The sequence below is a fragment of the Corvus hawaiiensis genome, chromosome 13, assembly GCF_020740725.1.
Source record: "Corvus hawaiiensis isolate bCorHaw1 chromosome 13, bCorHaw1.pri.cur, whole genome shotgun sequence".
NCBI classification, from domain to species: Eukaryota; Metazoa; Chordata; class Aves; order Passeriformes; family Corvidae; genus Corvus; species Corvus hawaiiensis.
The window spans coordinates 7,105,994-7,128,992 of NC_063225.1; the positions used below are offsets into that span (position 1 = coordinate 7,105,994).

General features: G+C 40.7%; 1 protein-coding gene across 7 annotated transcripts in view; it reads left to right on the forward strand.

Moving 5' to 3' along the window:
* CHD2 (chromodomain helicase DNA binding protein 2) overlaps positions 1-22,999 on the forward strand; it is an 84,937-nt gene that overhangs the window by 3,944 nt on the left and 57,994 nt on the right. For 3 of the 7 annotated variants that reach the window (XM_048317554.1, XM_048317556.1, XM_048317555.1), the window contains exons 1-4: positions 10,328-10,766; positions 13,372-13,444; positions 14,159-14,244; positions 18,361-18,421. The gene's annotated coding sequence lies outside the window, so the exon portion shown is untranslated. Of the gene's footprint in view, positions 1-3,311; positions 4,208-10,327; positions 10,767-13,371; positions 13,445-14,158; positions 14,245-18,360; positions 18,422-22,999 lie in introns of those variants that run through there. The other 4 variants (XM_048317557.1, XM_048317558.1, XM_048317559.1 and 1 more) reach the window with 3 other exon arrangements.

The window sequence follows — 22,999 nt, forward strand, 5'->3', positions numbered from 1 at the left end:
AAGGGAGTTTCAGTGGCTAGTTTGTCTATCGAAAGCATTTATTATTAAAGTGTAGAAAAAATGCATCCGTGAAAAAATCTGTACGAACTCGATGACCTGGGAGTCCACACCGTCTTTTCTGTCTCGAATCCCGCGGACTCCGTGCCCGGGACTGGCTTTGTTTCAGCAGTTAAATGGTTAATTGGAGAGCTAATTGGCTCTGAGCGCTCCAGCCCTTTGCAACAGATTATTGGCATGCTGGTAGGAGCAGCTCCCTTCCTTCCCTTCCCCCTTCATTATAAAAACATGTACTGTAGAGAAACCAAATACCACATGGCGCCCTGCGCTCAGCCCGTCATCGCTCCCGCTCCGTGTTCAGCACAAAAAGTCCTTTTATATTTGGGAAGCGGAGGGAGAAAATTCTGGAAAGGCAAGATCGTGGCGATAGCGGCTGAATCGGCACATCTATTTACACTGTGCAAGGGCTGGAGCCCGCAGCCCCACGTACCCCGCGCCCCGGGGGGGGCTCTGAAAACGGAGGGGGAAAGCCTGTTCCATGAAGGAGAGCGCTCCCCGTCAGGTTTAGGCTTTGCGGAGGGCTCTCGGGAGGTACCGAGGGGCTGAATGTGAAGAGAGAAAAATAAAAGATTTCCTGGGGGGTGGGGGGGAAGTTGCATTTCTGTTTTCCCGAGGAGCCGTGGGCGTTTTGAGACAGCTGTCAGCAGAGGCAGGCGCCATTTCGTGAGGCGGAATTAATGCAGCGGGAGGAGACATGTTGTGTTCGTTCAGTTTGGATTTTAAGGTTTTTCTCCTTGATTTGAAGCAAGAGGCTTATTCATCCCGCCTTTACCCTCGTTCAGTCCAAAGGCTTTAATTGTTTTAAACTTGAGGGCAAATAGTAGTGACAAGCGGGGAAAACCAGGGAAAAGGGGAAGAGTTCTCCTGAGGGGATCACAGTGTGCAAGCAAAATCGGATCTCTCTCCAGGAGACAAAAAATCTTAGAGGTGTAACATGGTCCCAAAAATGCCACCAAGGGCATAGGGAGGATAACCAGGATGACAGCGTGGCTGCGGATCCAGTCCAGGTGTGCAGGGAAAAGGGGGTACATCAGGTGCGTTTTAAATAGAGGATTTTTTCCTGCTACAAAAAAAGGTCTGACTGGTCTGTGCACACACAAAACCAGCCTTTTGTGATTTACACGAGCTGACTTGACTTCCAGGTATTGAGATGCTAGATTTTATCTAAAAGCCCACACTATTGCTAGTGATGCAGAGCTGCTCTTTTGATCAAAGGACAAAATAGGAATCGTGGCAGGAGCGGGCTCGGGGTGATCCTCTTCAGTGCAGAACTCCTGGAGCAAGCTGCAGGATTTTGTTAAGTGCCTTTGGTATGGGAGTTGACTTTTTACCACTCTGGGACCTTTCACTTGCAAAATGCATTATAAGGCTCATTTGTTTAACAAGTCTCTGGGAGCTGGAAGAGGGAGAATTAATACTGGCATTTGGGAATACAACTGGTAGTGCTGCATTTGATTTTGGTTTCATGTCATTATTTTCTGGTTTCAGAGTCAGGAAAAGCTGCTCATTTATTTTTCATGTAGCTGTATTTTTTTCCTGGCTTCTTAAGGAGGCAGAGCTCATGAAATTCTGCTGTTAAAGGCCTGGAGCTTTTGATCTGATGTGCAGTTTCAACAAATTTCTGTTCTAGAGATTCTGCACTTTGGGGGAAGCTGCAGGTTATAGAGACAAATCAGTGCATCTGCTAAAGGAAGAACTACAAAATGAGTGCAAAGGGTCTCCGTTCACATTCCTTGCTAACCCAACAATGAGCATCTCATTGCCAGCTGACCAGTCTATAATGTGTAGCTTGGAAATGTCGCAGCCTCTACTGGAATATGGCGCGGGATTGGGAATACTGCAGCAATGCAGTGCACTTGGGTGTGGGGCTGCTGACTCCCAGGAAAGTAGCCATCATTATTTTAGCTGCTCACAAAAGACTTGAAAACTTTCAGCCACAGTACTCAAATACCAACTAGGTTTGCGGGGAGTATTAGTCATATTTAAGATTCCTCCACGTTACGTGCAGTTGAATTTTGCGAGGTTTTGATCTCCTTGCGCTGGTCTAAAGGTTCCTTTTCAAGCTTGTCACCTGTGAAGATTTCTCTGAGACTGTGATTCAGAGAATTTTCTGATTACAGAAAAGCCTCTTTGCCACCTCAAGACCATTATTTTCTTGATTGCCCTATTTTACTCTGCTAAGGTTACATTCCATCTGCAGTTCAAACATAACCTGGTTGCAGTGCACCGATCACCAGCAATACACGTAGTGAAGAGCTCTAGTGTGTGACATTCATGCACATCCTTGGTTTGTTTAAGACTGTGCATTATAATGATAATATGAAGCATAAAATAGTTCCCATATATAAAAATTACTTTTCTAGCATATATTAATGTGCCTTTTGGAACCTCTTAGTTAGGTTATGTTTTCCCCTTAATTCCATATTGTTAGCAACACTTGAGTAGACTTCAACATTCCAATTTTGATTCTAATTTTCATTCTGTTCAGTGTGTGTGTATATATATATATGTATATACAAGAAGATAATCCTTTATTAATCTTTTGAGCAGAACAGTTTTCGTTTGTGCAACAAAAGTCCTGTGCCTGAATGTTCATTATCAGCACCTGATATGCTAGCCTGGAGCACAATAGCCTAATAATTAGAGTTAAAGGAAAAAAAACCAACTCAGTTATTAAAGTCACAGTGTTTCATTTTTGTGCATGTTACGATTGTGAATTATTCAAGGATTTGCCTTTAGCTCCTACATGTATGAACTTATGCTCCCCACACATTTTTTTCCCCCAAAGTGCTCTATGGTTTCCTTTGTCTTACACACTAGGTTGGAGTATTCAAATGTCCTGTTTAATTCCAGTAGCATGTGTGGCTTGTTACAAGAAAATCTGAGATAGTTTCTCAATTAAAAGCATTTTATTTTGACTTACTTGCTTCTACTTCTGTCTACCATTTGGTCTCTTCATAGTCAATATTCTGTTTTATGGAAAGATTTTAAATGTGTATTGAAGGAGAGGAATAAGAAATGGCTAGCCAATTTATATTATTTCTTTTGCCACTACTAATAAAAATATGAAAGAAAAAGAAATGTTGGGAAAATAAAAGGAATGGTGATACAATTATAGCTGTATGTGCAAAGCTACAACGTGCTTGCTCTTCCTCTTGAAATTTAGACCTTTGCTTCAGGTTCTCTTTCCCTTCTACAGAGTTGATTAGTTAATTTCAGTTGCATATTCCAAGTACTGACATACATGTTCATCCCTAAATTCACTTCATGTGCTTCCAAATCCTTAGGACAACATTTGGTTTAGACACCAAGAAAAAACTGGAGGGATTCCATGGGCCTAAATGTAATTACTCAACCCTGAATTAAAGGCATAGGCACATAACTTATATCCCACGTGTTTGGAGTAACAAGAAGAGATCAAAATCTCTGCTTTTGTCATTGAAGTAAATGTTTCTAGACTTAAGACACATTTGTAGAGAGAGATGATAAGAGTTTGGTCAGATGCATGATTAAATCTTGAAGAAAATAAATCTTGTTTTGGGCAAATAGAACCTTGTTGGGATCTTCCTCTGGGTGAAATGGCAATGAAGGTGGCAGTCAGATTTTTCAAGTGGTGATCAAGCACTGTGTGTGTCTCAGCCAAGACATCTTGTGTTTCCTCTGCTGCTTTAATTGCACAAAAAGCCATTGACCTAATTTTGTGACAGGACTGTACCAACAGTGTTTTCTAGGGCTGCCTATGTTTTCTCACAGCTCACCACCTAATACAAACTTTGACTATTAAAAAAAAGGTGCACTGTGAATGGTTTTAAGCTCAGACAAGATTGTCACCCTTAACAGCTTGGTCAGAGAGAGGGGGAGTATTTGTTTCAGCATGAAAATCTCATCTGCAACAGTTAAAGCTGGTAATTCCAGAGTTTAGGTGCCTGACATGCCCAGAGCTGCTCTAGTCCCTGGGATGCTGAGCTCTCTGAGCTGGGTAAAGCTCTGGCAGGAGCCAGTTTATAATGAATTACTGTAGGAAGAAAATATGAAAGCTCATGGGAAACATCAGCCTGACACAAGAGCTGTTTCTGTTCAGGTGGCATTCTAATCCAAGTGTGTCGGTGCATCACTACAACAAAAATTGATTGGACTGCACATCTAGCAGGTATTGACAAATATGAAGAAGTTTGTTTTGAGCTACTAACATAAGGGGTCTTTTATATATATGGTGCATTACAACAGGGTGATTCAGTGCTTTGTCAGACTGTCTATAAAATAAAAAAAAGTATATGCTTGTAAGATTTCAGAAAATAAAGGTACCATTTCTTTTCCCTGCATGTGGCAATTTACTGAATAATGCATCATTTTGTCAACTTTTATATAGCAATCAGTAAATGCCCTATGGTGCTACCTGCACATGGGAGACAAGAATGAAGATTGTTATGGAAACAGGCTTGAAACTTGCTTGAAATAAAAATTCCAGTTCTATACTTGTGGTTTTGGAAGCCTGGGCTGTTTTTCTTTTCATTCTAGAGTAGCTGTAATTTATCTTGTTCACTCTGAGTGAAATTCCTCATGTTTGCAAGGCCGGTATGAAACCCTTTGCCTCCAAAACTCCAAAGAGGTTTACCAAGAAAATGGACTTGTTGTTATAATCATCATCTAAACTTTCCAAAGTCTCCATTAGAACTCAAATGGAGAGTTAGTAAAAATAAAAATTAGAGCTTATAGTAGGGAATTTTTTTCCCCTCGATTTTGACGTGTAAACACATATTTGTGCTAAGCCCGTTTTCCCTTTTCTGGTTGTATTCCTCAAGCACTTATGCAATCAAGCTTTACTGGCTTACATTTGCAGCAAATAAATTTCAAGAATGGACAGGTAGATGCCTTTGGAAAATGAGCTTTAAATGTGCATAAGGAAGTAATCATGCTAGAATTTCAAATTATCTGAATTTTTTTTTAAAAAGTAATTTCATTATCTATATCCTCTAAAAATATAATTTTGAAGCTACATTTAAAATCCAAATATTCTGGAAATTTGGCTTAAAAATTATAAAATGTTCTAATTCTTTATGTAACAATTCCATAAGATATTGGAAAATGGGAGAACAGTATCTATTTTGAAATGTAAGATTGGGCAAGACTCCCTTAATCATGCTGATGTTTTGGGGGTTTTTTAACAAACTCTTGATAAAACAGTGACCACAAAACACTCCTGTGACTCTGCAGATTGTATTTCCAGCCAGAATGGTGACATAAAGAACACTGCTTGCAGCTTCTACCTTTTAAAGTGATTTTAAACCCTACCACTATGGCTAATTGTTGTATGGTTCCAGTCCTGCAAGTTTCCTAGCAGGGAACTTGATCAGTGCAGAGCAGTTCAAGTGTGTAAGGCAGGTCACAGCACCTGCCTTGGTGTGCTCTACCTCTGGCATTACAGTCCCTGGGAAGGTGCACTTTAGTTTCTTATTTGCTTTCAAAGGTGATTTCAGCAATAACCAAAGCTGCATAATTGTTTTTCATGTAAGGAGATATGTAATACCTTGTTAACACTTTTATAAATTCCAGTGTCTAAGCAGGGACAGGCAAAATGGTCAGTATTTTTCTACCATCTCCCAGTCCTCTTATAGAAGTTTCCCAAGCCAAGCAGAATAGTTTATTACCTAAAAGGTGACCTTGAAAAAACAGAGCATTGCATACAAGAAGCAGGGGCTAAAAAACGGGGTAAAGAAACAGATTTGTTGTTCCAAGCTCCAGTGGTTTACTTTAAGAAGCAATTAAACATATTATTATCCAATCACTCACATTGTTTAAGTTTGAAACAGTCTGGAGTTTTAAACTCTCGTAAGATTTCATCAAAATAAGGACTACTGCATCTTTCTGACTTTTTTTTATACCTCTAAGGCTGCCATTTAAGGCAATAGCTGTGTGTTAGGCATTGACCAAATACAGCATAATACCTTAACTGAGATGGTCTCTACTTCTTACATCCAGTTAAGATGGCAACAAGGGATAGCTTGAAGATGATCTGTAATAACAACATAGAACTTCAAATTTCAAACCTCCTTAAGAAAAGTGGATTTGATTTCCCAAGAAAAAATGTGTGTATATTCCCTAGTGAAGTTAATATAAAGCATAATAATTAATCCTCTCACTAGATAATAGTTGCTGGTCTGTTATTTGCTTTATTGTATAAGGAACTCATGCAAAACTGAAACAGTGAGGTGTGTCCATTGTTAAGGAGCTCTTAGATCTAAAATTTGAGCTCAGGCCACCACATCACATATACAGTAACAGTACTGATTCTTTGATGCATTGTGACTAACAAGTAAAAAATCTGCATAGGAGAGACCGTTGAATCCCACAAAATATGTTTAATCCATTTCTGACTTCCATTTCATCTTTATACTTTTTATTAATAACTTATTTTTCTTTGAAAGCAGGAATGGAAAGCTGAGTCTTGGTTAAAATTGCTTCATTTGAATAAATTGAAAAAACACTGGGGTTTGGCTTAGACTGAAAGATTTTTTTCTTTACCATATGTTTATGACACTGATAAGAATTTGTTTCTAATTATTCATGGTAATAAACCCTTTTACTGCTGCTCACAAGGTTCATCGTTCTGAACATGAGCCCCATAAAAGTGCCAGCAAACCCCTCATATTAACATAATCTCAGTTTTCAGTGTTAAATCCTAGGAACAAAAAGGGCATATGTAGAAGTTCTCTCTATGTGTGTAGATGTGTTTGCAATTATTCATTACCGGCTGGAGCAAAAGTCTGGATTTCAATTCCAGTTCCAGATTTGGAGCAGAATGAACAGCACGAGTTCATTGCTAGAACTGAGTTATATCCTTGCTGCTGCTGGGTCTTGTGACAGTAGCAAAAAGCTTTAGCTGGGATCAATACACAGTAATCATCTTCTCCAGTCACACAGGGAATGTGGTTCCATGCTTGGAAGGTGAATTTGTATCTAGCTGAGCAGTTACTGTGATTTTAATAGTGAATTACTGAGGAAGGAAACAGAAGGGCGGGGGGGGGGAGCAGATTGTTTGTTTGACCAACATGTTACAGGTTACATACAAAACCTGAAAACAGAGCCCCTGCTTGATTCAGAACAAAGTGACAACTTCTATAAACACCCAGTTTACAGGATGTTAAATGCCTCCCACAAACAGCTCGCTGTGCTCAAAGGGCATTCCATATCCTGTTTGCATATTCTCTGTCCAAGTAATCCAAACTATTCTGTTTGGCCTAGGGCCTAGGAAATTGGCATTGATTTCTTCTGAAAAGTGAGAGTTTTGGTTGAAGAAAAGTTTGGTGACAATGCACATCTCTCAGTCTTGTTTAGACTCCTGTTTTCTACTTCAAAAGGCAGATACAATGTTTAACCTTTGTCCAATATTTGCCTTTCCATTGTATTTGTGTCTCCAAAGATCTGTGGGCTACACTGTACAACAGAGAATAAACTGCTTCACCCATCTTTTGGTGTCGTCTGGTACAGAGGGCAGGTTGGGGCAGGTGGGGAAGGGACACTGGCCTGTGTGAGATCACAGTGTGCCTTTGTATGTTGTCCCTAAAGGATAATAACATGGGGCTGGCTGGGGGAAGGAAGAAAGGTTCTAGAAGAAAATAGAGTACCAGAAAGTTGGGTTCTGTGCCTCCATCTGGAATTCCAGCCACAGATGCAATCTCAGAAAATAGTTCCAAAATTAGTAATGGAAACATTAACTTGTCCCATTATTATTAGACATGTGGTTCATAAATGTGCCTGAAGTATTTGGTCTAATGATACACGAAGGAAGAAAGTGTGTCATCTGAAAGAGAAGAAATGAACTTTATAGAGGAAACTGCAGTGTAGAAATGCTGAATTTAGAAAGAAAAAAATGGTATAACTGCAGAGGCAGTAGGAATGAAAATTTTATTCCACTGTTTTGTTAGGGAAAAGAATGCAAAACAGACTTTTCCTGGTAAGGAACAGCAAAGCTGTGTGAGGGGAGCCACAGCTCTGTAGAGGGACTGTACTTGTGCTTACCTCCATGTAACTCACTTGGGGCCAAGGAACAGAGGAGGTCATGGATTCTCGTGTAAGGTTTTTTGGAGCTGCTTCAGGTCTTGGTGCCCAGGAAGCAAAAGAGGAGCACTGCATTTATTTAATGAGGATAGTAGACTTTGAGTAATTTTTTGGTTACAAATAGCAGCAATAGATTAAGGGACTTCCAAAAACATTTGTCTATAAATTACATAGGTAATTTTTAAAAGAGGATCAGTCTATTACACTAGACAGTCTGGTATAGTTAGAGAAAATCAGATAACAGTCTGAGCACACAGCTTAGGTCTTGTTCAGTTACAATCTTAAACTCTCCTGGCTGGAATCACACTACTCTTACAAAGCACAATTATGTCTAGAATGCCTGATCTCTTTTCTCCCTTTCATGTGGTTATTGCAAGTGATCACAAATACTTTTTTCTAGAAACATACTTGTGTTTTGGGAAGAAACAAGAGAAAGGCTGGAAATTGTACGTGGAATTTCTAATCTTGGGCCTTGCTGTGAAGTTTTACCATGCAAGATCGGCTGAAAATGCTGACATAAGTAGAAGTGCTGTTGCTGCACCCCACTTTCATCTGGATCCTGCCTCATTCCCCCTTTTTTGACTGCTGGTGGTTTTCCAAGGAGGACAGCATCTGGGTTCTGTCCACGAAAGCACCTTTACATACAGTTACATGTGAGCAGTTCCACTGAGAGCAAGAGGATTGGCCTTTGCAGGAATCTGAATGGGAACGAAGTTGCAGAACAGGCTTTCTGCTATCCATAGTCTCCATAGACCAGAACTTCAATAATTCTTCTTGTGAGGGGAAAAAGAAAAGGCCTTTTGCCCTTTTTCAGTGAGAAGCTGTATCAACTCTTTTGTACGACCACTGATTACTTGACTGTGACACCTGTATGTGGGTCACCACCATCCCTTCTCTGAAGATGGTAACACCTTATCCCCTTGTCTACAAGTAGTAGATATCCCCTGCTATCCTATACACGAGGTCAGCTTTTCTCTGTATTTTGAAAGGAAATACATCTCTTGGCTCAAAATCATAGGGATTGATTCTTTTCAGCTGGCCACTTCCTTGTAGCTTTTCCAGGACTCAGCTACTCAGCTCAGGAGAGAGCTGCCAAAGTCCAACTGCATGATTTCAAGTGCCAGACTGGATCCTGAGACCTTCCATAATCATTTGAAGCATTGTTAGTTTAATTCTGTCATAACTACCTTGCTTCATTACTATGAAAAAGGAAGACTTAGACAATTTGTTTCTGCTTTTAATGGAGTCATCTGGGCAAATGAAAGAAGGTGAAAGGTGCGCATAACATTCAAAGTGACTGCTGAAGTATATAAATATCAGTTCTGCCATGTTTGCTGCATGTGCTTCTTGGAGAGGAACATCATAACTGGGGCTGGGGACAGCATTCGTGGCAGTGACCAGGAATGCGAGGGATGCCTTTCCATCTTGCTGATATCTGAAGTGGTTTCCATGGCTGTAGTCAGAATAGGAGACAGTGTCATGGTGAGGTTGGCACACCAGACAACTTCTATGATGTTGGCTAACAAAAGCAGGATATCTAGTTTTATTTGGGTGTCTGTGCTGTTTCTGAGCCGCAGTAAGGAGGGATTGATGTGGCAGACGAGCAGGTGACAGGATTGTGGTGGCTCTGTGCTCCAGCCGGTCTCTGCAGCTGAGGGTGCCCAACACAGAGGTGTGAATTCCATCGGAATAGAGGGTTCGTGGCCCCACTCTCCGTGGGGTGCTTGGCGGGTGAGCCGTACCTAGGCCCGGCGCATGTCAAGGGCTGTTAACAGAGGTCGTGTTTGTGGAATGGCGGCAAACGGGGCCGTGAATTGCGGGACGCCAGCAGGCAACTCAGGGGCTGAACTCCGCTGTGTGTCAGTGCAGGCAGGCGGAGGCATGAGGGCATCTCTGGAGTGGGGTCTGGCAGCGCTCGGAGTCAGGGCTGCGCTGGGCCAGTCCAGGTAGGAGAGCCCGGCCAGGTGGGGCTGCGAGGGGGCGGCGGCCGCTCCCGCTCCCGCCTCACCCTGAGGGGCGGCTGCTGCGGCCGGCGCGCGAGGAGGCGGCGGGAGCCAATGGGGAGCGGCTGAGGCGGGGAGCGCGGGCCAATGGGATGCCGCGGCGGCGGAGCGCGCGGGGCCCGGGGTGGGGGGAGGCCAATGGGGAGCGGCGCGCGGCGCGCGCGCAGCCGAGGGCGGGGAGGGGCGGGGCTCGCGCGCGGTGCCGCCCCTTCCCCGCCGCAGTGAGGAGCGAGCGGGCGGCCATGTTGTGCGGGGGGAGGGGAGCAAGGAGTTGAGAGGAGACGGCGGAGGCTCCCTCACACACACGGCACAAGATGGCCGGGGAGCAGCCGCAGCTCCCGCCCGTCTCCCGGCGCTTTCCGCGCCGCTCGCGCCGGGGAGACCCGGCGAGCGCCCTGGGTGCCGCTCCCGGGCGCCAAACCGGGCCCGGTGCTCTGGGGGCTCCGGGGCTCCGGAGGGCGCCGAGCTGGGCTGCCGAGCGGGGCTGCCGACGGTCGGGCGGCAATGGCGCCGGGCTGCGGAGCGCTGCCCGCGCCGCTCCCTCGCCGGGCGGGCGCGGGGCCGCCCTTGACCGCGGGCAGGGAGAGCCGGGAGTAGCGCCCTGTCCTCGGGGCCCCGGGTGCCTGCCAGCGGGCTGCTCTTCGCCGGGTAAGTGCCGGAGTCTCCGGGCTCCTCATTGTCCTTTGTCCTTGGGAGGAAAAACAAAATGTCCTTGGAGCCGGGAGGGGGAGGGGGCGCTGCCTCTCCCTGCCTCCCCCCTTTCCCCCCCGCCGCTCGCTGAGGGGACCTGTGGGTACCCTTGGGGACCCCCGCCCGTGCCCGAGACCGGGCTGGGCTGAGGGGCAGCGGCGGGACAGGGGGAGCCCCGGTGATCCTCGGCGGCTGCGGGCGCTCCCCTCCTTCTCCTGCAGCACCCGGGGGACTCCGCACGCCCCGTCCCCGATGCAGCCCCGGGGGAAGCAGCGGCGGGTTTTGGCTCTTCTGTGCAGCACCGAGCACAGGGGGGGCTGCAGACCAGTTCCCCCCAGCGCAGCGTGCAAGGGGGGTATCTGCAAACCAGCTTGGAACTCCAATGCAGCAGTGGAGGGAGGGGGGAGAGGTGAAGGCTGTACGACATCATCACTGAAATGTTTCGCCCTGTGTCTGTGTAAAGAGCTTTTCTTGCCCGTCGCTGCTCGGATGAGGATATGTTTTCGTAGTTTCTAAGAACAAAGACGCCATGTCCTTTTCTCTTAAAAATAAAACTTGGAGTGGTTTTTTTGTGGGGTGTTGGCTTTTAACTCTTTGTAAACCAGTATGAGAGACACAGGCTGCGGATGAGATAGATTGGTACTTTATGAAACAATAGAGAGAAACTGACTTCACTGGAGTAACAGCAATTCAGGTGCAGAACTTTAAAATGAAACTGAGGAATTACGTGCAAATTTGATTTTGCAATTAAAACGGCAATGTAGAAACTTAAAAGCTTGAGAAAAACAAAGCTCGGTCATGCCAAGTCTGCAGTTTAAAGTTGGCAAAATACTACTAGTTGTGATTTAGACGACGCTACAAAAAGAAAAGAGAGTTACTTAAATACGAATTACACGATAAGGAAACGGATGAGTTTGTGTCTGACGTGGAAAGCTTTTAAAAAACATTTACTAGGTGTCAGGTTTGTTTTTAGTATTCAGTTTATAGGGTTTTCGGAGACCTCGCAGTTACTTCTCTTTACGAAACATTTTAATAGTTGTTTCGGTGTTCTGATAATTTAGAAGTTGTATAACACCTATTGCAAGACTTTCTAAAAATGCAAGTTTAAATGTAGTGTCTGACGTTTGTTTTGGCTTGGCTCGCATTCAGCAATTACCAATTTACGGGTAAAATTATAATTCTAACTGTATGAAAAGTCTCTGTAGCAGAGCAAGAGGTAAATACTAAGAACTTCAGTTTTAATTGGAGGTTGTGTATAGCCATATCTGCTGGATTTTAAAGGTGCAAGCTTGTGCAAGGTTATAAAACCCTGTGCAGGTTTTAAATACTGCAGTTGGAGGTAAATCTACGTTTTTCGGTACTTCCTCTGAAAATTGGAATCTGTCATTGCAACAATTGAAGTTAGCCCTTTTTTTGGAAATAGAAATACAAGTTTCAGCAACCATTGGACTTCTGTCACCTTTATGCAAAGGTTTTGGTGTCTTTATTTTAGATTTGGATTATGGTGGTTTTATAACCCCAGCAACAGTTCTGCAGTGTAGAACAGGTTCTGGCATACACACTTTGCCCTAAAGAAAGTTCTAGCTTTAGGTGGGTGTCTGCTGGATTTCTCTTAAGTATATTAGAGGATAATTTTTTGGGTAGTTTTGACTGGTTTCTTTCAACAGCTGAAAATAAAATAGCAGGTAATTGTCCAGATAATAAATCGCTTGTAATTCATAATGTGTTTTATTCAATAGTTTTGTGGTGGTTTTTTGTATTTAAGGTATAGGGGTTTGAATTTATATATCTTTTAATCCAGCATTAAAATGTTTTTAAAAATTGTGTATTTACAGAATGATTCCACACTTCTAGCATATGAAGTAGTGGTGGTGATACTTACAACTCCTGTAAAATAAAATGTTATGGCTTTTCACAAAAGGCAAGAAAAGTTGGCTAGAGGTAGTGCAAATATGGTGTTCCTTGTGTTAAAAGAGCGTAGTTTGAGATCTGATTAAAGGTTAAAGAAGCTGAAGGCTTTAATGCTGTATTCTGAAGGGCAAAAAAAGATGTTTTTTTGGGAGATGAAGTAACTTAGGACTTAAAATTCAGAGAAGCTGATGACAGAAGCCATTTTAAAATAACCTTGCTATCAGTAGAGGTTTTATTTAATTTTGCATAGCCTACTTCTAAAGACTTTAATGTGAAAAAAAAGTAAAAGGGCTGAGGGGTATTGTGTGATAAATTACTCAGTAAAAAAAAAAATCTTAAATTGGCATTTTAGCTTTAAGTCTTTCAAAATTAAAGTAATGGGAGACAGAAGACCAGACTACAGTTAGTCATGAAAAACACAGATCATGCATGTTGTATGTCAGTCACTCATCTCCAGTGGGTTTTTCTTCAGCCAGGAATGTACAACCACCCATACTTTTATTTTTAGAGTTCAGTTTGAAAGATACAGTTACTGCTAACACAAGTTTTTCCCGACTTAATAATTACCTAGCGATCGATAAATTTCAGGCATATGACTTAATCTGCTTTTCTGAAGCAAAATACTGAAAATTTCCATACTTTGTTTTTTCAGGTAGAATTTTGTGAACAAAACCGTATTTCCTGACTGGCTTCCAGAGGATTCGTTCATGCCTTATTTTTCTTAGGTAAGAATGGTTATACCTTGTGTTAATGTGCTCCTTTCCTTGTTATTTTTTTTAAACTGGAATTTGCCTTTTTGCTACTGTGCAGGTGGGAAGGAAAAGAAGTACCATTTTTATATGGAGGAGACACATTTTATAAATTGTCTGGACTTCTAAAAAGCTTTTCTTTGCAGTTAGAGGTAGACTGTCTCCAAATAACGTCGTGTTTATGTGCTGCTTGGGCATAAATTTTAGTTTACTGAGGCTATTTAATAAGTGGATTGTTTATTTTTTATAATATACGGGTATGGATAGATACACATTGTATTTGCTGGGAAAGGACAGTATTTGCATATAAACTGAAGTTTTATATGTCCTGTTTCACCTGTGAAAACCTGCATTAAACTTTGAAAATGGTTTAGGTTTGGTACTTAATGAGTTTGTAGCATTAATGTTTGGCGGTATTGTAGAATATGTATATGAAAGTAGTAACCCGAGACTTCAGGGATTTGTAGAAGAGGAGATTTTTGGGGCCTGTTTCTTGGTTTTGGGCACCCGGAGGCTAGTGCTTAACAACGATAGAATATTGGTTTTGTACTGTCAGTAAAACTTTAATTTATTCAAAGACGTCTCCTTAGGTGTTTTCAAAAAGTTTGTTAGTCAACAATGTTAGGACTTTGCTCTCTGTACCTTGTTTTCAGACAAACCTGGTTTTGTTGTTTTTTTTTTCCTTTAAAGGCTCTTACTGGATATTGTTCTTCCAAAGATTCAGATGACTGGTTGGGCAGAAGACCTTGAGCAAAATTCTGTACTGTGCGTGCCAGGTATGTAACACTGTGTTGTGGGTTTTTGTTTGTTTTTTGTTTTTTTTTTTTTTTAATTATGCTGGAAATATTTTTTTTCAAAATAAACATTAAACATTTAAGATTCAGTGTTTTACCTTGTTGAATTTATTTTCTTTCGAGCTCAGTGCATATGGAAACTTTTAGTGTATGCATACTACCGCAATGGTATTGTCTCCTGCATCTTCGAAGACTTTTATGGTCACTCATAAGTACAACTTTTTAACAGTCTGCAATGACCATGTTGACACGTGGTAAAGCCAAAGGATTGTCATCTCCTAAGGACATTGTCTAATCCAACTTCAGAAATGCTTTTCCTTAGTTCAAGGTGTTGGTTCATTAGCAGGGGACGCTCAAAAGCTTTTCCTTTTCAAGTAATTGATTATACAATAAACTTAAAAATTCTGGTTTTGGTGTAAATTGTATTCTGAAAGACTAAAGTGGGACCCAGTTGTTATGAGGTATCTTGCTCTCCTCCTTGCAGTGTAAACAAAGCAGCTTTTTAATGTTTATTATTTGTTTTTACACTTAAGATTCTGTATTTAGGATCAGAGTAACATGTTGCCTTTGAGTCAGGCTTCCACCACTCTGTAATTAAAAGTTGGGGATCCTGTTTGCCTGTCTTAACTGCTTCCTTTTTGCAGCTTCCCATGCTCATGTACTTCGGTGCATACCCAGGATGTCAAAGTGTGAGGCGTCTTCATGAAGACACATGTATCAGGATTCTCAAAAATACTCTTTGCTGATTTGCTTTTTAAAATTACATAATTTGTCATGATAACTAAAGGATAGAATTGTGAACCCCTACCTGAGTGCAGCTGTTCTTTTTGGCTTGGATGAAGCCTTCAGTCTGTTAATATAAAAGAAATTGTATACAATTTTCCATAAGATTTAGAAAAATGTCTCCTTGGGCTTAATAACTGCTTATCTGCAGTGAGTCACTGCTGATGTGCAAGGTAGAGTTCAAATTATATTTATAGAGATTGGACATGTGCCACCATCATGGATGTCCTGCAGCAAACACAGCTAACAAGCAAGGTGATATGTCAGTATGTTCCTGCAACTTCATCGTATAACTGGCTGATGGGAAGTGTGAGAACTAGAAGTTTGTGTTAGAAATGATCTCATACCTTAAGAATGACAGGGCATATCTAAAATCCCACGTGAATTTTCAGTTTAGAGGGTCAAAAATCACAGATACTGCACAGTCTATTACGATAAAGGCAAGACCAGCCTGAGTCACACAGTTCTGGTAATAGTGATGAGATTGAACCCATCAGACTCGCCTTACATTCCTAATACTAAATTCTGAAATGTTTGAATCTGCAGTTTCTAACTGACCTGCTCTTAAAAAAAGTAGAAAAATAAAAATTAAAAAATACAGTGCTCAAGAGCAGATGTTGGCTGACCTGAGAATTTTATGATAACTATGAAATTGAGCACTTTGATCTTAACGGTCTTGCATCTTTCCGGTATTGTTCTGATGCTGATTGTGCTGAATAGACATTACAATAAAAGCAGCTTTAACTGTCCATTTTGTGAACTCTTTGGAGCTGCCTTTTCTTGCAAGAGCAACTTGTTTTCATCTAACAAATGGTGGATTCACCTTTAGGTTAAGTAGACCTCAGTGGGTTAGAAGTGCGCTCCTGGGACTTGAGGGAAGTTCCAAGTTCATGGCTACGCTACAGCGTGCTCATGAGGATTGAGGGTGGTCCGGAGAATGTCTCAGGTTGGATCCTAACCTTTTCAGTAGAGGAAGCTGTTCCTCTGTGGGGATACAAACCTATATTAAGTATTCTCATAGAATTGATTTTTGTAGCATTGACAGCGTACATGGATGAACATTGGTGTGGTGATACACATCATCTTTGCCAAAATACTTGGTTAATTAAATAATAAATACAAGAGAAAATGTGGTATCAGGTGATAGCTTTTGGGTGGCTGACCTCTCCTCTTACTGTAGAAGGAGGTGCACTGTGTGAGAGCTAATGCCAATCTTTGGGGGAAGGAGCCATGGACCTATGAGGCCAAGCATGTTTTGTGTGGTGTAGGCTGTACTGTACCTCAAGTGTCTGTAATTTTAAAACAAAAAGAAGCCACAGCTATTAGCATGCCTTGAAAAAGTAAATTTATGTTTATTTTTAAATAGGGGATGGATTTTTTTTTTTAATCACCCAGGCTACAACACTTACGGCAAGTAGTTTGATTAAAAGATTTTGACATCAGATACAGGAAATAGAGCTGTTAACGTGAAAGGTTAATTTTTTTCAGCCAAGACTTGTATTTCCAAGCTCTGGTTTCTGGCTTGTGGCATTAACTTGCAGCTTTGGTGATTTATTCTGTAGTTTAAGAGTGAATGTGTTTTGGATGTTAAAATTAAGAACTCGAAATACCGTGCTATATTCTATAATAATGGGAAAATAACTCGTGTGAATGAAATGTAATACATTATCAACATCCTGGTGCTTTTTTTACAAAAGTCATTGTTTGGTTCATCCACTCACTCCAAGAAGAGAAGTGTCACTACTGCTACGTGATACCACTATGCCAAATGTAAGATTCTTTTGCACAAGTGTGCTGAGGTCAGAGAACACAACTCCAGTGGAGTCTTTGTAACACTGTCATTAGGGGAAGATGCTTTGTGGTGACAGCCGTATTAAATACCCTCATTAAAGTTTGTGTCAAACTACCGTAGCTGTGTGCTTGCTCTAGAACTAAAGAAAACAAAAACTAACTTGAAAGCAATGATGGATGTGCAGCTGTGCCGTGAATTACTGAAAACGGCTGAGGGCTGTAAATTGAGAATCTTCCAATCATTAACTTAACCTGTCTTCATATATTAGGCTGTAGTTTCTAAGTGGCCTTTTTTGAGTGAAATGATTCAAAGGGCCTAAGTAACTCTGATTCATTCCCTGATTCATTTTTCATGCCTTGGATGACTGGTGCATGCCTCATGGATGATCAGAGTCCAGCAGCCATGTTGTGTTTCTTCTGAAATGGTGGATGGGCAGTTCACAGAAGTTCTGTGCTTTTACTTAATAGCAGCTGCTTGTGCACATTCAAATACATTTTAAAATGTCATTTATATATTCTTAAACCTCTAAATTTCACATTCATTAGGATATTCTACATGCTTCTGCTGGTCTACTGCTATATTTTTTTGTCATTTCCCTTTTTAAAGGCTTTTTCCATAATAATAGTTTCAAGTAAATTACATCAACAAAGAAATTACAAACCTGTTCATCCCATATTTCTTTCTACACATCTGAGTAGCTATCAGATGGAAGAGGTTTAGAGGATTGCACAATATGCTGTTACTGGATAGGTTCATTAATTTTTATGTATTTGAGGCTATATTTCAATATAAGTAGATTCTGAGAGATCACAAAAGAAGTGGTTTTGCTTGTACATGTCAGGAGCATAAACTTGAATGGCTCATTTCATTTAGTTGAAATTTACAGTAAAAAGGGAATTCATTAGTTGTTTTAGAATTTTGGGTCTTACTTTAATCTTGCTACCTTTGCTTGAGGTAACTGTGATTAAAAAGTTACTGATACAGATTGCCAATAGGCATTTTCAAAGTCAGATTTTCACATTTGGACCTTGCCTATGCATGAGTAACTTTGAGATAAAGTAGATAATTTGCTCCAAATAAATGTTTTATGTAACTGCCCTGCATCCAGCTGATACTTCCTGTCAATAAAAAGAGCATTTTATTTCCTATTGTGAAGGGCAAGTCAGTTTGCTTAAGCGTACTTCCACTTGATGCCTGATTGATCTTCTTCAAAAATTTCGAAGAACTTTTTTTTTAATGTTGTTTCTCAATGCATTTGTGTATAGGACTGGATCTGAAATTCTTGGGTGGTTTGCAGGTTCTTTAATAACAGGTTCCATTGGGGTACTTAAATTTTTTTTTTATAAAAATACCTTTTGTAGCACATGCTGTGACCTGGGAATGCTTGGGATTTTTTTGAGTTTTCGTATGAGGGGTTTTGTAATAAAAGCTAGTGCTTGGTCTTCTAGACCTTAAGGTCTAGATCTCTTTTATTTTTAAATTTATTTTAATTCAAGTGTTTTAATATCCCATTTTTCCTACAGATGTGTTGAGGAATTGATTTACTCACTGTAAGCAAAATAGCTGCTTTTGGTTGAAGCACTGGTAAGTTGTTATTCCTAATAACATTTACTTTTTAGCTTTAAAAAACCCCCAGCAGCCACACATGGCTATAATGTTTAAGTGGCTGAAGGTTTTGGCTGAATACATTCAGAAGTTAATTAGTGTGTGGCCATGTGTGCATGTGTGTTTTAGAAAAGCTTAGTTAAGAGGACCCCAGGATCATTCCTGCTGGGCTCTTAGGAAATGAGCAGTACTTGGATAGTGCTCTCTCCCTGTCTGGCTGCAGAACAGCTTTCAGATCTGATTGTAGTTCTGGGGGCTTCTGTGATTTGACTCCAGATTTCACTGAGAACTTCTATATCACAGTTTTGCTTGTTCAGAAGGGTTTTTGGTATGCAGATGTCTGTCTCTAGAGAGGTACTACACACAATTTGGATAACAAATGGTGTGGAAAGTATAGCAGGAAGAACGTGCCCTACAAGCATCTTGTGTTGCCCTTATGCTTCTGTCAGGATCAGTGAGAGCCTTTTAGCAGACAGTACTGTCTCCTGTTCTACAATCGTTCTTTTTCTGTTCTTCATTCATAAAGCTCTGGCTTTGCACAAAACGATAAATGCTACTACAGTTTCCTGTATTTTTTTAAAATTAAACTGCTAGCTGATAGACTTGAAATCATTCCTCATATAGTCAAAACATAAAATTGGCAGGCTTGAGTAGATAAATTAATTCAGTTCTATACTGGATGAATATAGGGACAGAATTTTTTCCCATTTCCTTAACTAAAAGGAATTTGGTCTTGACCTTTTGTTGTCTCTGGCACATTTTGTGACTTTCTTGGGAGTTGCCTGTGGAAAGACACAAGTCCTTTTGTCTTCCTGTCTGCTTAAAATTCAGACTCCTTGATTGTGCATATTTAATTAGGGCATCCATTGCATTTTGTGTACATGGATTAACTTTTTTTTGTGGGAAGCTCTATTCCTGTAGCACTGTGCTTTGGAATATATGCTTTTCTTTAAGAGACAGTTTCTTGGAGCCACTTCTTTCAGTCTGACGTGCTACCTGATTGAGCAAGGCCTTCCTTAAGCTTCAGATAGCTTGGGAAAATGTTGTTCCAAGATGCAAATCCACTCATTTTAGTGGCTAGATGACAGTGAATTTTAGCTGTCCTGTGGCTGTGTTTGTTAGCAGAGCACTCCAGCAGCCACTGCCTTCTGCACTGCCTCAGGTGCTGGGAGAAGCTGGTTTTGTACTCCAAAGTCCTGTGCTTCTCATCCGCTCCATGGTGTGGAGACTAATGTAGAGCTCTTCTGAAAGGGAAAAGGAATATGTGGGGGTAAGGTGCAAACCTTGTGAGGCTGTGTTACTCTGGCCTCCTGCTGCTTCTGGGTCTTTTTCATTTTGGACCAATTTTATCACTTGAGGTTTCAGTCCTGAAGCAAAAGAAGTAGCAAAAGAGTTCATGGACTTTGAGGAATTAAGTTTTTAATGTGTGTACATGAGCTCAGTTTTGATAAGTGTGTAATCTCTGTTAAGTTCTATTGCTTTGTTCTTTCAGAAGTCTTAAGCTATTTTTCCCACTGCAGGTGTGTGTAGAGCAGCCTATTTCTTGATATGTTTCTTCTCTAGCTCTATACTATCCACTGATGTCTTCCTAGCCCCAATCACCTGCTAGAATCTCTAAACACATGACTCATGTTCCATTTTAATATTAATCTCCATGTGATTCCTACATCTTTCTATGTACATTCTTGTTTTTCCATTGGGTTGTAAATTAGCTATTGTCAGATCTGGCTTCTTGAGTAGAACTTTGGCTTTTCAGTTACATACCGAGTAATTCTTCTGTCCTTTTCTGGTTTACAGTCCCTACCTAAAGGAAGGGGTCAATGTGAAATCCTTAATTGACTTAATTGAAACTGTTGTCTACAAAAGAAGTTGCTTCAAAAAGCAGTTGTGAAAGCATTCAGATGGGTGGATCTTGATTGCATTCTCTGGTTAATGTGGTGTTTAGTTGAAGCACTGATGTTTATTTTTAATTCTTTTTTTTAAGAAGAAGGAAAATACTTGAAAAGACCAGGAGCTTTGTTAAACTTGGCATACTTTGCTTAATGCAATAAAATTTATTATTTAAAAACAATACCCACAAAAGAGTGCATGTGTGAATAAAGTCAAGTCTTATTTGGAATTAACCTTGAAATCTGACAAACCTGGCAAATAGCCTTTCTTACCTAAAAATATCCAAACCTACATGAGTTGTGCTTTTGCTGCTCTGCTTAAGGAACATCTACTGGTGGTAAAAGCAGACTTAGAGCTGTCCAGAGCACTTAGTTCCTGCTAAAGACTGTACAGAATAACATGATGGACTTAGCTGTCAATAAAGGACACCTCTGTCCTTTCCTTCAGTGTAAGAATTACCAGAGATGTCTTTGAGAATAAAACCTTGCTTTACTGAACTTTGAAGTGTAGAACTTGAGGTTTGGTTTGCTCAGAACCTCCTTCTGTCCATTCAGCTCCCTCTGTTGGACTGAATTCCCTTTCCCAAGTAGGTCACCTCAGTTGAAAGTTTAAGCCTCAGATTTCATTCTGGAAAAGTTTGTAAATGTGTTGGTGTCTTATGCATGGGTGTTGTACGTGTTTGGCTTCAGTCTCGCACTTCAAGGAATGCAGGGTTTCAATGCCCCTGAAATGGCTGAAGCCATGGGTTTGGCCATGAGGGTTGTCTTACTTCTGTGATCTTTTAATGTAGCAACAAATAATTGCAAGAAAAGTTGAAGAGAAAAACTTTGTAAACTCAGATGTTTTGTAATTGTTGCCTTGAATCTTTAGGCAGGTTGGGAATAGATGGCAAGGAGTGTCAATGTGTTGCCAGTGGTTTGAAGAAAACTTTGTCAGTACTACATGACTACCCAGGTCCCTGATTTGTCGTGACCAAAATGCAGTGCTTGGAAACAAAACCAGTAACTAGTAGATGATAGAAGCTTGAAAAATGGGTGGATGCCTAATGCATTTTACAGAAGGAATGGAAGACTCATGTCATCTAGGGAAAAAAAATGGGTTTTTCAGTATCTACCTCAAGTGTAGGATCACTGCATATGTCTTCATGGAGGAGTGTATTTTTGTAACATTATTGAAATTTCTTAGTAAAATGTGCCTTAATTCATAAGTAAACAAGTGCTGTGTAAGCTTTTAAAGCAAATGTAGATTTCACAAGTGTAGAGGCTGCTATTATTATTTTAGCCATTCCTATGGCAGCTTTTTGATGTATAATAACTTGGAGAACAAGGATGTGTTCTTAATTATAATACCTCATCAGTTCTGTTTACTGCTAATTATTTTACAAGGTTTAGAGAAGAGTTTAAGATGAACATCATGGGGTTACTTGAAAAGTTTTTGGTCCAACCCAATGTAGGTGAACCCAGTAGGGAAATTTGCCCTGAAATTGCTTTTGGCAGGTCCTGTGAGTGTCTGAGGCAGAGGGCTGACCCAGCTGGAAAGAGCCTTTTAGGGGTGACTAATACGTAACTAAATTACCTTTTTTAGAGGTGGGGAAAGTTGATGCCAGTAATTGGATTTCTGTATGTTAAGCTTATTGAAAATAACTACAGATTATTTTAATGGTCTTATTTATGGGTTTCCACTGTACTCATGTTAGTACTTCTGAGTGTTTGATTGTGACAATAATGGACAACTTTGTGGTGGTCATTTTTTTCATGTTTTGATGCCTCGGTCAAGGCATTAATTTGAAAAAATACTGAAAATTTTAATTCAAGTGCCTAAATATATTTGAAATCAGGTTAGTGAGAACTAGAAAAAAACCCAAACCAAACCCAAAGCAACCCTCAAACCAGCTTAGTGTGAGAGAAAAATACCTTTCAAAATATTTAATACCTTATCTTAACTGAGGATGAGTTGAATGTTAGAAACAAAGCATTTCTTTAAACTTGAAAGTTCAGTTTCTGAAAACTGAATGTCCTGGGGTTGAATATTCCTACAGCTACACACGTTTCACAGTGGAAAGTGAATTACCAGATCCCTTATCCCACTTTGCTGTGCAATACATTGTGTTTAAAACAAGGGAGTCTATAGAACAGCATAAAACAGGACTCATGGGTACTTGAGAAAGCCAGACTGGGGCTTGTTGCACTGCTTCCAGTGCTCTTTGCTTTGCTGTAACTGGTTATTTTGAGATGAGACTGGGGAGACTGGGATGCTGAGGCGGAGACCACTAGATGGCCCCACTAGATTTTGCTGGGCTGTGGGTAATTTCTGCATCATTTGTCAGAATCTGCCCAGGATTATCAGGGAGCAGACTGGTGGTGAAATTGGCTTTCTGACTAAAACAAGGTTAAACCTATACATATGCAAAAGAATAAATTGATGTTGGAGTGCAGATACTCAAAATCATGAAGGCATTTTAAAACCCTTTTTGCATGTCAGCCCTACAGTCAGCATTGATTTCAAAATAATGTTCTTAACAGTAACTTCCTGTACTTAAGTTTTGCATGTGAGGAGAAGTAGGGGTTTTCTTGAAGTAAATTGAACTTACATTTCTTGGAAGAAGATAGGAAGATGGGAACATTGGGTTTGTATTTATCCATGTGGATGTTGTTTGCTCAGTTTGGT